The 16710-nt window shown below is 39.3% G+C and overlaps 1 long non-coding RNA gene across 1 annotated transcript; it reads right to left on the reverse strand.

Moving 5' to 3' along the window:
* Positions 1–6267: 6267 nt before the first annotated feature.
* Positions 6268–9823, reverse strand: LOC124290816. The gene is made up of 3 exons (XR_006902041.1): positions 9671–9823; positions 7475–7479; positions 6268–6280 (listed from the first exon to the last, which is right to left on the reverse strand). It is a non-coding gene; the product is annotated as an uncharacterized LOC124290816 (long non-coding RNA).
* Between the last annotated feature and the right edge of the window lie 6887 nt (positions 9824–16710).

Genomic DNA, 16710 nt, shown 5'->3' on the forward strand with positions numbered 1-16710 from the left:
GTACAGTTCGACCGTTGTACAATAGACCTGCCACGCGTTGGCTGCCTTTCACTGCTATACACATACCTACAGCCAAACCGACTTAAGATGCTGTTATTTATAACAGCAAGCGGCAGTCACGTGTTTGGAAACAGTAGGTCCGGTGTAACAGCATGTACATGGACAAAACGAACTGGCCCTACCTTCACCTTCTAGGATTTCGAAGAAAGTGACGCATGTGTTCCTGGTTCCTGGAGGGGGTCCTTGTCGTCGTGATCACGTGTTGACCTGGCCGTGTGTATGAATATGCGGGCTTTAGTGTGTGTGTCTGGGGGTTGAGTGTGTGCGTAAATATTGTGTATATGTTTGAGTCTTTGTTGCTGTGTTGAGAATCATATTTTTGTCTATTTGTCACAATATCTTTTTCATAGTTTACCTGATCTGTAAAACGTGTAATCATGTATTTCACAATTGTTCTCAAACAAATCAACGCATTGCTCTTCTCAAAAAGGAGACGCTAAAAACATTTTTCTTCAGTTACCTAAAATGACATTTTTAAATAAATATATACAAAATCAATTTCAAATCCATATATTAAATGTTTCCCTTTTATACAAATCACGGTGAATCATTCGTATTTCCATTCCAAGATTGAGACAAACTGAAAAACTATTTAGGTGTGGTAAACTGGTCTGACCCAACCGGCTGTTTGCCCTGTACGCGGATATAAGCCAGTCATGTTTAGTTTACTCTATGTAGCTGTGGGGAGCGAGCGCGACAAGCGATAATTGCCGTGGTGGTGGGGTAGCCGAGTGGTTAAAGCGTTCGCTCGTCACGCCGAAGACCCGGGTTCGATTCCCCACATGGGTACAATGTGTGAAGCCCATTTCTCGGGTCCCTCGACGTGATATTGCTGGAATATTGATATTGCAGAAAACTGGACTCACTCACTCACTATTTAATTGCCACAGAGGTTTATGGGATGTTTTATTCCAACAGGATGTTGTACCGTGATTCCCGTATTAATACTGAAATCTAGTTTGATGTATATACCTTTATTTTGTATGTCAAAACTGTATTCATAAAGATCTCAGGCACACTGCTATGGCACAAACACTCCTTATGAAAAAATATCTCAATTCTTAAAACACGCGCACCAGTGAGTAAGTGAAATAGGTGAGGTGAGGTGAAATTGGGTTTAACGTCGTGCTTGAGAATATTTCGCTCATATGACGACGTGCATGCGTGTGTATGTGTATGTGCGGCTGCTTGTACTAGCCCAGACAAAAGCTGGTTTTATAGTGCTAGGTCACTGAGATACCATGCCGCAGTGAAGCATAAATACCCCACTCAGACACATTATACTGACTCTGAGCCGACCAGTCCTTGTTGTACCCATTAATGCCGAGCACCAGGCAGGGACCAACTAGTACCATATTTTAACGTCTTTTGGTATGACGCGGCCGGGGATCGAACCCGCGACCTTCCGCTCTCCGGCGGACGCGCTAACCACTACACCACGGAGGCGGCGGTCAGTAAGTGAAATAAAGTGAGTAAGCTGGTTAGTTGATTATCTTAGCTTTGTATTATTATTATATTTACCCTTGAAATTTAATATGTTGTGTTTTTCTAAATTTATCTGAATGGTGTTCAGTGTGAATGATTGTTAATGAGTTGACTTTTATATTCCAGCCTTACTGTGAGGAGACCAGAAACGCATGAAAATATTTATACTGAATATAAACCGTCAGTCGCGAGAAACACCGTCACGACATATGTTGTCACTTCCGGGTTATCAGCGCCGCCCATTTGTACAGTACTAAGGACCCTGAAGTGATGGTATATACCTATTTTTGCGTGACGATAACAAGACCCTACAGATTGTATTTCAACACCACAATATTAAAACAGTCTATAGTAAACCAGTAATCAAATGTAGGCCAAAATGCTAGGGACCCTTTGAACCTACGGTACATGGGCGACCTGCGTAGTTCCCCACCAATCATCCATCAGGCGCCTATAACATCTGGATATTTACGTCATTAACATCTGACGCTGTTGCTGGAGATAGGCGTCATTGGCATTTTACGTTGAAGCTTGAAATATACGTCATTAACATTTGACACTGTAGCTTGAGATATACGTCATCAACATTTGACGTTGTTGCTGGAGATATACGTCATAACATTTGACGTTGTTGCTGGAGATATGTCATTAACAGACGGTCTAGATTCCTGAAGGACGGTCTAAATTTACAGCTAACCAGCCCGATGGTCTGGTAAAAAAATTAGATGTTTCATAAATTTGAGCCCGCCGTGATGTTGCTAGAATATTGCTAAAAGCGGCGTAAAACCAAGCTCAGTCAGTCATAAATTTGAGTAAATTCACCATATCTTGGTGTCTGGTCTGGTTAAATCCATTTGGGGCTGGTAACTTAAAAAATGTCTGGCTGGGTTTTTGGCTTATTTCATACACTGCTAAGTTAGTGAGCCTGACCAGCCGATCCCGTTGGTCGCCTCTTACGAGAAGCATGGGTTACTGAAGATCAATTCTAACCCGGATCTTCACGGTTCTAAATCCCTGTACTAACCGTTAAACAAGAGATAATTTCCTATAAACGTATTCTGCATTTGTGTGTAAAGATTGGGAGTCGTTTTCCACGGACAGGGAGAGAGCGCTGATTGTATACACCATCTATTCACGCTCACCTGATCGTCTCCCGTAGATGATACCTGCAGAAGGCTATAATGACAACGTAACATCTTTCAGAGGCAGATGGAAGTTGGAGGATTAGGGATACGTTATATGTTGTCAAGATCAGTGCTTTACTTCACGCAACACAAACGTTTCTGAACATTGAACGGATCGACAAAACGCAACCGGGGTGTTTTGGCGTGTATACGTGGGTTTCGGAGTGCATGTAGGGAACAGTTGCACGTGGTGTCTAGCGGACGCGACAGGTGGTTTGAGTCAGTTGGAAAGCTTGAGTTAAGTTTAAATATGGTGTATCGTTTAAGTTTATTATAGATAAGTTACTCATGTTTAAAGTTTTGGTGTTGTGTATACTGCATCTATATAGTTTTGTGAGGACACCCTGTGACATAAGTTTTTATTTTTGTTGCAATGGACAATACAGTTTCTGATAAAGACCGCCATATAGCTGGAATATTGCTGAGTGAGGCGTAAAACTCAACTCTGATAACGAATCAGCAGATACCCTGTAAGTATTGCATTTAATTTCTAACATTTTACAATGCAATAGCTACGTTAATTATTTCTTTGCATGAATGTATTATTTCAATGTACGGTTGTCGGGATAGGAAATTATTAATACGGTTCCCAAAGTTTTGCATCAACTGTGTAAACTAAATTAGTTTAAACAAACTGTGCCTCCTTTGAAGTAACTTAATGCAGTGAACTGACATTACTTTATCCTGTTCAGGCTTCTTTCCCCATGTTCGTTCCCACTTCCGAAGAAGTGGTCCCGGACAAATTTGATGTAATACCTTTTCTGGAATTCACCGTTAAATTTACAGACCAAACAGTTACATACGGATAAATTATCCAACTTATATACTTGCATTATTGTATAAGACTTTTATTGCTGGTTGTATTTTACATGAATAGGCTTAAAATAAATCCGATTTGACAAATCATAACTGGAATGTAAAAGAAATGTCAATGATCACGAGACATCAACTACAAATTATCTGTTTTAAATTTATAACATTCATTATAATGATGCAGTGTAAAGCTTTTGAGTAGGTTACATGTGCACTTATACCTTGCATATGTATGCTTGGGTATTGTGAATATTGTTTTCAAGGTAAATAGGATTCCTCCAAATCTCTCACTTATGAGGATTTTGAATCATTTATTGATTCTATTGCAAACAAAATCAAAGTTATATCAGAAATGTCAAATCCTGTTGGTAGAAAAATACACCACAGGTTTAAATCCATTTCTGCTAAGAGCTACAAGTGGTACAGAGATACTGTACTCTAGGCCAGTGTTCCAAGTACAATGTCATCCTATGCTGATGATGATTCTGATGCAAGGAAATACATGCTCTTTGACATTAAATACGATGGGTATGAAGACATCAGCTCCATTCGTATTGAGAAGGACTGGCACCATGGAGATGTACTACTTGCACAAAAAAAATGGTGATTTCCAAAAATTTCCAATTTGGAAATATCATTTCCAAAAATTTCCAAAATTGGAAAGATGATGTTTCCAAGGCTTGGAAATGTTTGGAAATTTAGGAAGGATTTTACCACTACTTCTTTCAATTTCTCTTTTTTCCCAAGGATCCCCGGCCCATGAGTGTATAGACTGAACTATTTCAAGAATCTTTTGATCCGTTAGAGTTCTTATTGTTGATATACATAATGTATCTTGCATGTGACATATTTATTCATGAAAACTGCAGGAATAAGCCATATTTTCATATTATCCCTTTGTGCGTGATATCAATGCACGCGTGAAGTGATACTTTTTTTAAAGTTGGGATTATGTTTAGAGTAAGTGTTTACTATTCGCCGTCCTATGCGACCAACTAGGAACCAATTCTATATACGAGTCTTCGCTCATCTGAATTCTTCTTGTTCTATGTGTCAAAAATTTATATTGACTGTTCTATTTACCGCTAGTATTGCGAGCATTTTCAAAAGTCAGTTTCAAGTGTATGTTTTAGTTGTTATCCACAAAAGCGCAAATATATTTATTTTTTTCCCTTTCTCAATGTTCGTATGAATACAAATTCCACACACCTACGCTATATGGACTATATAACAGTGTACCAGACATACTGATTGACTGAGTGTATTACATGCCATAAAAGTGAACCCGTGCCATTGCGTAATGGATTCCCGTGAAGTAGGATTTTGTTATTACAGTATAATCTCGTTCATGTTGCGTCGGTGTTGTTATACGGGATTAAGACACTGGGTGCTATAAAATTCTGAACTTGTTTTGAAATATGATCAAACTTACCGAGTTAATTTACTGAGTTTAGCTCACTGAGATTATAATGATACTGATTCATGTGTTCACTCAACGTCTACGGGGATGATACGTTCTACGTCTCGCCAAAGTTATTGATTAACCTACTAATCTACTAATATCTAACAAAGTGCTAGAGTTTTGGGTGACCTTCGTAGGGTCAGTAATAAGTTGAAATAGGTCATACATGATTTAAAAATTATGTATCTTATTATTACTTGGGGTGTTGGCATGGCAGATTTAAGAAGATCGTTGAAAAGGCCCTCCAAATGGTAGTTGAGATATATTTCACATGATATGTTTCATCTTGTGATGAGTATTATAAACAATGGGGGTACGGGACCAGCCTATATAAGGCAAGGAATCAATAAGTATCTATTCCTAACTCATATTAATTTTTAAAAACCATAACGCAAACTACTTTTCATCTCCCATGTAAAAAAGTAGTCATAGTCTTACTCGAAAGACTATGTGGTACAGGACCATAAACCCATACAAAAATACGTTTTATCTGACCTGTAAAAAGTAACCATAGTCTTACTCGAAAGAGTAAGACTATGGTACAGGGGAGATAAAAAAACCATAGTCTTACTCGAAAGTGTAAGACTATGGAGTATGGGGTCATCCTATATAAGGCAATCAATCAATAAGTATCTATTAATTTTTTCTATCACCATTAGAGTGTCACATTTAATGAAGTCAAATCGTATCAAGTCCCTCGATGTATGAAAGGTGTATGTTACGGGTAAGATTACACAATCCTATATCTATTACATCATCTTATGTTTAACATGAAGGATGTTTGTCTATTTAGAGAATTGTTTTCACATATAATATCAACACTGCTGTGTTTGTAACTTTATGATATGTTTACAGTACATGAATTGAAAAAGCAAGCACGAGACCGTGGACTTCGAGGTTATTCTCGTATGAGAAAACATGAATTACTAGATTTATTAGGTTTTAAATATCAAAAACACCTGTGAAAGAACTAACAAAGCAAGCTCGTGAACGTGGAATGCGAGGTTATTCTCGTATGAGGAAATCTGAGCTAATTGAATTACTGAAAGAACAAAAACCTATAGAATTACAATTCACACCTGCTGAGCATGCTGTAGGTAAATATTTGAGAGGTTGGATGATGGAAGTTTAAAGAAACATAGATGTTGAAGACATGAAACCATTGGTATTTGACAAAGTAAACGAAGAACTTAAAGATTTAAGAGGTATTAAATTTCAACTCACTTAACGTGAGTTGAAATTTAATACCTCTTAAATCTTTAAGTTCTTCATGACACTAGAGAAACAACAGTCGAATGAAACAACTGAATACACCAGTGTTTACTTCGGAGGTAATCAAGAAGTTACAACGCAACCAGACACCATCAACTCTTCTATAGACAGATCATTAGAAAAAATGCGAGAAACACTAGAACGTTACACTAATATGGGTTCTGGTTGGGTTGTTGACAAGATTAATATGGTCTACCTGGATATAGCAAACTCTATACCGTTGAAAGGTGGATCGTACTTACCCCATTCTGAGTATTTGAAGAAAAAACAAGCTATGGTTAACGTTAAAAACCGAGACAACAATTGTATGAGGATAGCGATAACATCTCCTAAATTTCCAGTTGAAAAACATTCCGATAGACTTTCCAGTTATCCAGAAGATGACGGGCTCAATTGGGAAGGTATAAACGAACCCACCCCCATCTCTCAGATCCAAAAAATAGAACAACAGAATCAAGACTTAGCCATAAACGTTTTCGGACACGAAGGTAAAAACGTAATAGTACACAGGGTAAGTCCTATATTGTATAAGGATTGTCGTAAAATGATCAATATATTTATGATCCAACAAGGTGAAAAATATCACTACACATGGATAAAGAATTTCAGCCGACTGTTGTACAATCAATCGAAACACAGGGAAAAGAAACACTTTTGTGAAAGGTGCCTTCACGGGTTTTCTAGGGCTGATCTGCTAGATTCGCACAGGGTTGATTGCATAGGTGTAGGGGAGAAACAATATGGAAAGATATATATCCTTTTCGCTAAATGGGTTGAGATTCATAGATAGTGTTCAGTTTCTGTTGTCGTCTCTAGACAGCTTGGTCAAAGCTAATAACCCGAATGACTTAGCTGTAACTAAGGAAGAGGAAACTCGAGCTTTGCTGTTACGTAAGGGTATCTACCCGGTGTCTGCACAGGACGTCGACCCTTGGGTGAAACGTCACGGTTCGTCCTGTCCATTTGACCTTATACCAATTAACAGGGGATTAGAAAAAGGCAGAGAAATAATCCAGTGTTTTCACAAGGCGATAATCCGGATTTTGCGGTTGAGAGCACAGACAACAGGAGTAAAGTACTATATTTCGTCCATTTTATTTCGTATACAAAATCATCCAACATGAAGTAGGTGAAATGCACCATTTGCAAACTGGTTCATCTGAAAGATAGCAAAAGTAGATTTATTATTTCTTTTTACACATTCTTTTACACAGACCACGTTACACCACTCTACTGCTATATATAAATTGTTAGAATTGTAAACAAAATCTATTAAACGATATGCAAAATATGGTCACGTACTTTATTCAGATTTGATATATCTATTTTACTTTTATATTTTCCTTAGTAATATATTGATATCAGGCATTGACAAGATGCTTACCTTTATGTCTACTTGGACACGGGTATGAGCATGGTCACCTTTCATCATCGTCATAATGTCATTGACAGTTGACGCAGTGAAACTACACTTCTTTTCTGTGCACTTCCAGGATATCCAATTTCGCTTCACTCATAAATCCACCAACACACAGGTATCTTCCACCACGAGATGTAACTGTGTATTTGCCATTTCGAAATTGAATGCAATCTACCGCGTGTTCCTTCCTTAAATATGTTCATCATTGTGAATTCACTCTCATATGTATAACATTGATGACATGTTGAGTGAACTATGTTCACGCCTTACACGATGCTCCGGTTATGGAAAATCTTAAAACAACACCTACTAGCGGATTAGCGTGACTCTAGCAACGCCTTCAACATCAAAGTTTACCGCGGGTCGACTTCGTGTCCATAGCGAAATTTCAAAAGGTCGACTTCTTGTCCATAAACCGGATGTGGTATGCTGTCTTCTATCATGCACTCCATGTGTCCCTTTGGATGACACTGACAACACCATCTACTCTTCTCTGGTCGTTCAAGGATTGTATAGACTGTGTAAATACACCAGATTTACCTTATCGTAAAGTGACTTAAAACCAAACTCATCTAATCTAGTGCTGCTCCAATAACTCTAATGTATTCTCCTTTTTAAATACCTCTCCTACTTAAAGTACGTTTTCTGCCTGTCCATGTTATTGTACTCTCCGATGGAGGAATAAAGAATATTATATACTCGAAGTGGATTTAGAATATCCGGAGGATTTACACACCTCACACAACAGTTATCCCCTGGCTCCAGAGCGTTTGAAGGTGAATATGGAATGGATGTCTGACTACCAACGAAATTTGCTGGGTCCTACAGGACGGGTGGTAAACGTTGAAAAACTTGTACCTAACTTGATGAATAAAACTAAGTACATCATTCACTATCGCAATTTACAACTATATCTGTCGCTGGGTATGAAGCTGACTAAAATACATAGGGTACTAAAATTCAATCAAAGTTAGTGCATGGAACCGTACATCAGAATGAACACGGATTTACGTAAGATAGCCACAAGCGACTTCGAGAAAAACCTGTACAAACTCATGAACAACTCTGTATTTGGTAAAACGATGGAGAATTTACGAAAACGCGTTAACGTGAAGCTAGTCCGGTCGAGTGAGGAAAACAAACTCAGGAAATTGATATCCAACCCGGCGTACAATAGAAGTATTATATTCGATGATGACTTGCCTGCGATACATATGAAAAAGAGCCACATTATACTTAATCGACCGCTTTATGTTGGTATGAGCATTCTAGACCTAACAAAACATCTCATGTATGACTTCTACTATAACGAGCTCAAGAAACAATACGGTGAAGGGTGTGAGGTGTTACACGGATACGGATTCATTACTCATGGAAATTCAAACCGAGGACGTGTACGAGGATATTAAAAACAATATACACCTATACGATACCAGTGATTACCCAAAAGACCACCCTATGCATAGCCAAGTCAACAAAAAGGTGTTAGGTAAGATGAAGGATGAAAGTGCTGGCACACCAATCACCGAATACGTTGGATTGAGACCTAAGATGTATTCTATTAAAAAAGCAGATGACGCTGAAATAAGAAAGGCTAAAGGTGTGCAAAAGAACGTGGTGAAACGACATATTAAACATACTCTCTACAAACAGACCCTGTTCGAGAAGAAAACGTTCAAACAACAGATGAACATACTTCGTAGTGACGGGCACAAGATATACGGGATGACTATAAATAAGACATCTCTATCACCAATGGATACAAAACGATGGATAGCTTCAGATGGTGTCAAAACCTTTGCTTACGGTCATAAAAAAAAATAATTATATATATAATGGAGAAAATTTACTACAGCCCGCGAGGATATTGGAAAGGGGTAGACGCTATTACAAAATTATCTAAAGCCACACGTGTTTCGGAAGAAAAAGCCAAAGCCTGGTTACAAAAACAAGCTATATGGCAAATATACTTACCAGCACCAAAATATATACCGAGGAGAAAATTCGGTATACATACACCTAATCAAGTTCACCAGGCCGACCTGTTGTTTCTTCCACACGACAGGGTTAGAGGTAAAACCTGTAAGTACGCCCTGACAGTTGTAGACGTAGCCAGCCGCTACAAGGAAGCTGAACTATTAACCACGAAAGACTCGGATCAAGTAGCACAAGCGTTTAAGAGAATATACAAGCGTAGTCGGATAATATTGGTATGTCCAATATATGGCACTCTCAAGATATAGTTTCCTTTTCTGGGTTCAAAAATGCTGTCCAACTTAGAATCTCAGACCAATCGCTCCAATTGTTTAACAACCCCATAACATCTTCCTCTAAAGCTGTTATCTACGAATGTATGAAATCTCATTATGATATCTCCTTACTGGAACGTAAATTAGGAACAAAGCACTGTAATATTTGAATCAAATTTAAAACCGCTTACCATAAATTACCTATTGAAACAGGTCGCTGGGAAAATATTCCCTCAAATAAACGATTCTTTCCGTCATGTCCCTCCCAACTCGGAGATGAATTTCATTATTTATTTCAATGCAATAAATTTACTGCTCCCAGAAATATGTATTTAAAGAATTATTTTGTAAACAACCCTAACTATTACAAAATGTCAGCCCTATTTGAAACTCATAATATGAAGCAATTAAGAAATCTATGTAAATTTATTTCCATTATAATGTCTGTCAACATGACATGATTAATTTATCTGTACATAATTGCTGGATTTGTTTCAAGCCATAGCCTAAAAGTGATATATTTTTGAAAAATACCCCCATGATGCTTTGCATGTATTTGTAAACTTATGGTAATAAAAAGGATGATTGAATTATTGATTGGATTACATGGCCTGATTTATTGCAAGTCGATCCAGGCTGGGAATTCATGGGATCAGTATCGAAGTTAGACGCGGTGAGGTAGGTGCCCATCGAAGTCAAGCTATAGTAGAGAGATTCAATCGCTCCATAGCTGACCGTTTGTTTTCACACCAATATTCACGTGATTTAGCGGATCCTAATAACAGAAACACTGAATGGGTAGAACGACTTCCACGGGTGGTTGACTTCATGAATCATGAAATAACAAGACTACTTGATCAGAGACCAGTCGAAGCAATCCGTATGAAATCCGTTGTATCAGAGGCAGCAGCACCCCGTCGTAAAAAGGGAAAGAAAAAAAATTTCCAGATCGCGCGCTTGTTAGATATTTATATCAACCAGGTGAATACGAGGGAGACACCCGTAAACGTGCTACAGATCCTATATGGTCTATGAAAACGTACAATATCAGTCGAGTGGATATCAAAGACGGGGAACCTAACTTATACTTCTTGAAAGATGGACCACGTAGAGGATTCGTACGTGAGGAATTACAAATCATACCACAGGGATAAAAAAATATATACTTATACCATTATCTTTAACAAACGTTTAACTTCGAAGATGTAGTCTTTTTTTCTTATCATAAATAAGTTTAAATCGTAATTTATCCGCGCCGTGGGCTTTACATAATCGGTAATGACCTTTAACTCCTTTACGGTGAAAACAACAATAACCCTCAATGTGGCTTTTATTACCACAAATTTCAGTTTTCCCATAAGAACCCATTGACAAAGATATGGTGCGTATCTCATTTTTTGATATAATAATTTGTGTGATTAGTCTAATTGTTTCACAATTAACACTATCGATGCTAAACCCAGTGCCACGAATACCAACCCACGATCTTTTTGCCCATGGGAAGGAGTGTAATACTGAGAAATCCTTGGTGCATTGCCTAATGGTTCTAGTTGTTTACCTGTTAGCACGTAGTATTCATAATCCGGAAACCACTAAGGCGTGGTATGCATCAATAACGAATGTTTTTCCCTCAGACATAATATATATTAATAGAAATATAATTTTGGCTGCCCTAGGTCATGTGTCTGATTTTGACCAATCACGGCCCTTATAGCAGACTGTGGCGAAAAAGCGTCATTAGAAACCAATCTTTATCCAATAAAATCGCTTCTTACAACTGATTGATATCACACTGTGTCTGATGGCATCTTAAATGCATAGTGACATTGACACTGAGTTGACATGATCGGCTCAATTATAGTTTACAATTGGTGTTAGTCGCATCAAAGGTAAATAAGCGTTCACCGCTAGACCACCGCTTGGCTAAGCGGACTTCCTGCTAAGTAAATAAGACAAAATACACAAACCAATCAACGGAATGTTTATTGTTCCCTGGTACACGTCGTTGGCGCGTTCTCCCTCACTTGTCCATAGGTCTGTGTAACAGTAATATACATCGCTCTCATCTATGCTAAGCACCTCGTTACCACTAATTTTTATGGAGGTCCTCTTGACTATAGCACGACCCACATTATTCACTAGCTCACGTTTGTCGTTGTCTGATTTCAACGTGATGTTAAATGCCAATCGTACCGTACCTGGTACTATTACGTCGTTCTCCCCCAAGTTGGGGAATCTAACCAACAGTACTTGGTTCTGGTCTATCTTGCTGGGGTTGTTTGTAATAGTCACCGACTGACGCACGGCTTTGACGCCTAGTGGTTCTCTTAATCTTCGAAAAGGATTTAGTTTTCTACCATATGACATTGTTATATATTTATATTAATATAATATAATTTCAAAAATATGGATGATATTCCGATGGATGATTTTGGAGCTATGGCCTCTGATGATGTTGATTACGATGAAGACATTTCGTTTACTAACTCATCATTGAGCAGCCAACTACTTAAAACAACAGTAGACGATTATTACGATGGATTAACAAACGATAGAAACTACGTCGAGCATCAATACAAAGACTATTCAAAGTTTTATATAGATGATAAAGGTATTCTACGCCTTAAGGATAACCCGGAGGTTAATATCATGAACACGCGCACTAGAAAACCACTTGCCTTGTCAACGCTAACCAGTCGCCATGGTACCGAATTTATCCGTAATAAACTAAACATGCAGGATTATGGTGGTGCAAAACCTAAGATTCCTCCGAAGGTAGTTCAAGATCTGCAAGCTACCAGGTCCGAACTCAGTAGTGGTGGTGACATGACACAGCGTGCTACAGAAGCGTCGGACAGCATCGAAAAACTGTTGGGCGCGTACTGGGACAAACCATTGCCTGGTTTTAAATTTCCAATGAGGGAACTGTACGGCTTAGATGAAGCCTTGAAACATGTACGTGGAGAACTCGTGAAAACTCAACGAACATGGGTAAACTGAACGAACTCGACGAGCACATCGCAAGTGAAAAAACCAAACTCACCGAAACTGAAGACGATGATATTAAGCGTTGTATCATAGAACGACTACGTAATTTACAAGATGAGAGACAGACCCGATTGGAATCCGCTTCCTCTAATCGAGAACAGCTTCGATCTCAGATCAGCCGCGTGCGGGAAACCATCGATCGAGTACTGAACGAGGATACCACGTTGGCTGAAAGGATCCGAATATTGTTCCGAGAGCAAGGCATCACCATTGCAAGCGTTATAACAGCATTTGGCTTCATCATATCGACCCTAGTCGTATCGCTGACGGGTGGTGGAGGAACACCAACACCACCAAAACCACCGAGTGGTGGTGACGTCAGAGAATGGATAAAAACATCTGAAATCACTAGGGGAAGCTCTGGCTAAACTCTCCGGTAAAGCCGCCAAAGCCCTGCCAGGTATCCTGGGTAGCATCGTCTCGTGGTTGCTTAGCACTCTCTCGAAAACAGTCACGTGGCTAGGTCAAAACCTGTGGGCGTTCATCGTCGCTGTTGCCGGGTTGGTGTACGTGGTCGCTAAGGAATATTTAACCAGATGAAACCAAAGCCAACCGCGATCCCAACAACCACCAGCACTGTTTTACGGTCGATGTGCTGCTGATTAGACACCTGCACGTGTGGTGGTTGGGGTTGTGGTGGTGTGGACTTAACCCTAGACTCTGGGGGTGATGCCACTATACCAGTTTCACCAGTATGCGTGGGTGGTGGTACATGGGAGACGTTGACGTCGGCGTTAACACCCAATTTTTGGTCGGCTGTGGCGATGATTATTTCATTGTTGTAGCCTGTTATTTTATTGATTCTCAGACGCATATCACTCGGAGCCATGTACAATCCAACACCGAACACGTAGTCGACTTTTGACCTGGCGTATTGCAACGTATCCTGATATCGGTTTATAGCACTGGGTAAAGCTACTGGTGATGCGATAGCGTCCTCAATATTAGCCACGAACTGTTTTTGAGAATCGTAAGCCGTTCCCTTACCTATAATATTAGAATGAGTCTGTGATTGAGACCCTAGACCAGCCCACACGTACGTTCGAATCGAATCGTTCAATCTGATAACACCAGCACGAGTAAAACCCTTCGACGTGTCCAGCATAAATATTTTCCAGTCATCCGGACCCTGCTCGAACCTCCATACTCGGTAATCCTTGCTGCCGTCGAAAGACATGAGATCATCTCTCCACTCGTTAATCGTGACGTAAGCATTCACATATGTTTTACCACCCCATTCTTTTAGCATTTTGCTGGCTTCCACGAGGGGCATATTGTGGACGATAGGGATACCCAACCCATGGTTTGGGCCCGTCAAACGCCAATCCGTCTTTGGGTTTAGTTCGAATTCATTACAAATCCGTTCGTACGTACGTCGATCGTACGGATTGTTTACTGCATCCCATGCCTTGTCCTGTGGGACTGGGGCGCTGATTTCTTTGAGGATACGCCTTACCTGGTAATACACGTGGAAAGTGAAAACAGATTTACTTAGCTCATTACGCCTAGTGTCGGTTAATGTCAAACCACATCCAGTTGTCGCACAGCACACGGCAAAATTGAATTGATTCTGCCAGAACTGCATAGGGTTGTGAAACCAATCGTGAACCGTTTTAACATTAGTGACCGAAAACCTATAATTTTTAAACACGTCTATAAACTGGGTTTTGAAGTACGAACCAGCCGTGTCAACCACTTTTTTTATGTGTGTGAAGTCAATAAGCCTTCATGTTGTCGTTTTTGGGGTAACGTACTTCGGGTTTATACATATTATTATATAATACATAAATATGTACATTACGCTTCCGGGTGTAAAGAGCGGTGAGGCCATTCAACTTATGCACGCTATTGATAACACGTCTGGTCAACTCGAAATAGCACTATGTGATATAACCTACTATTGTATCTACTCCCGGCGTGTATTATGCTTCCCGTGTCTTTAGCTTTGGCGGTACTCCCTTAATTAGCTCTCCCGGGAAATCCGAAATATACATTTTAGCCTTCCCGGGACATCTGAAAAATAAATTTTAGCCTTCCCGGTACGACACCGTATTTACAAAACCTAACATCTCTATATATACACACACAATGAACCCGCCGTTACACTTGAGTGCACATCCACCCGCTCTGACTGGGTTCGGTATCCCGGCTGCTTCGTTTCTAGGGAAGTAAACCCAAGTACAAAATATTGCACTTTTGATTTGCGATTGTACGCTTTTAATTTTGTTTATATGTTTTTTCATAATCAGCATTGTATATTATATGTCATAAATAAGTGATAACTGTGTTTTAATTATGTTTGATTTTTTGGTTGCATGGTTGCAATCCACTCCTTTGATGATCTCCTCGGTGCATTATCGCGATAATGACATCGCGAGATATCGAACCCAAGAAGGAGGAGTGGTTCTATGCGGGTGAACAATTGAAGTGTACAACATACTACAAGTATCTTGGTCTACTATTCTCATCTAGGCTAAAATGGTCAGCTGCATGTAGCAATCTCGCATCACAGGCATCGAAAGCATTAAGGCCAGTATACCAGCTATTTAAACGTAACGAAGCAGTGACGTTCTCTACAGCAATGACTATCTTCGACTAAAAGATTTTACCAATCCTTCTTTATGGCTCCGAGATATGGGGAACATTATACAATGAAACAATTGAAAAGGTCCATACCTCTTTCCTTAAACGATTTATATCTGTTGGGAAATTTGCATCAAACAAAGCAATATTGGATGAAACAGGTCGCTGCAGTGTGTTTGTGTATACCAGAATGAGAGTAATCAAATACTGGTTGAAACTACTACGAATGAACTCCTCTAGATATCCAAGGCAGAGCTATCTTCTTCTCAAATCTTTAGACGATAATGGAAGACATAACTGGGTGTCAGAGGTTAGATCTCTGCTCTTTTCAACAGGTTTCGCATGGACTTGGTTATCACAACAAGTTGGGGACGAGAAGTTATTTATCAGCACTTTCAGACAAAGGTTACAGGATATCTTTATCCAGGATTGGCATTTGTCTATTTCTACCTCAAGTTATCTGTCATTATACTCTGGATTTAAAACTGATTTTAACACAGAAACATATATTACTTGTCTCCAAGACAAGTCTTTGGTACGTGCATTCTGTAAATTCAGAATAGCATTGAACAATCTGAAAGTAAATGCATACAGGAAGGAGAAACAACAGTACGACTATACCATCTGCTGTGAACATTGCATGGATCTCAACATCGAAGATGAAGTTCACATACTATTTGCCTGTCCAAAATATTCTGCACTTCGAATGAAATATTTACTTTGGTTAACCTCTGTTGTGCCAAACAAATGTAACTTCATCAAACTTATTTCTTCACAAAATCCACAAACAATCAAATTACTATCATTATATTTGAAGCATGTATTTAATCCACGCCGTTCTTAATTATAAGTTTTGTTTATTATATCACATCCACGTGACAAAATATAATATTCTGCTGTAATTGTACCTTAGGTCATAAGGCCCGTAGTATTGAATAAACTAGTCTGAGTCTGAACGAGCCTACAGCTCAGCAGGAACAGAAATCGTGACAATTGTTGTGAAAAATGAAAGCTATATGTTCTCACAGCTATATGTTCTGCTGTCATCTAATTTTGTCTCCTGCTTTGCCTAGCCTCCGAGTGGGCCTAGGACAAATGCCACCCGGACAAAAGCCACCCGGACAAATGCCACCT

Source organism: Haliotis rubra, unplaced genomic scaffold (genome assembly GCF_003918875.1).
Source record: "Haliotis rubra isolate DU_JTF1 unplaced genomic scaffold, ASM391887v1 Scf475, whole genome shotgun sequence".
Taxonomy (NCBI): Eukaryota; Metazoa; Mollusca; class Gastropoda; order Lepetellida; family Haliotidae; genus Haliotis; species Haliotis rubra.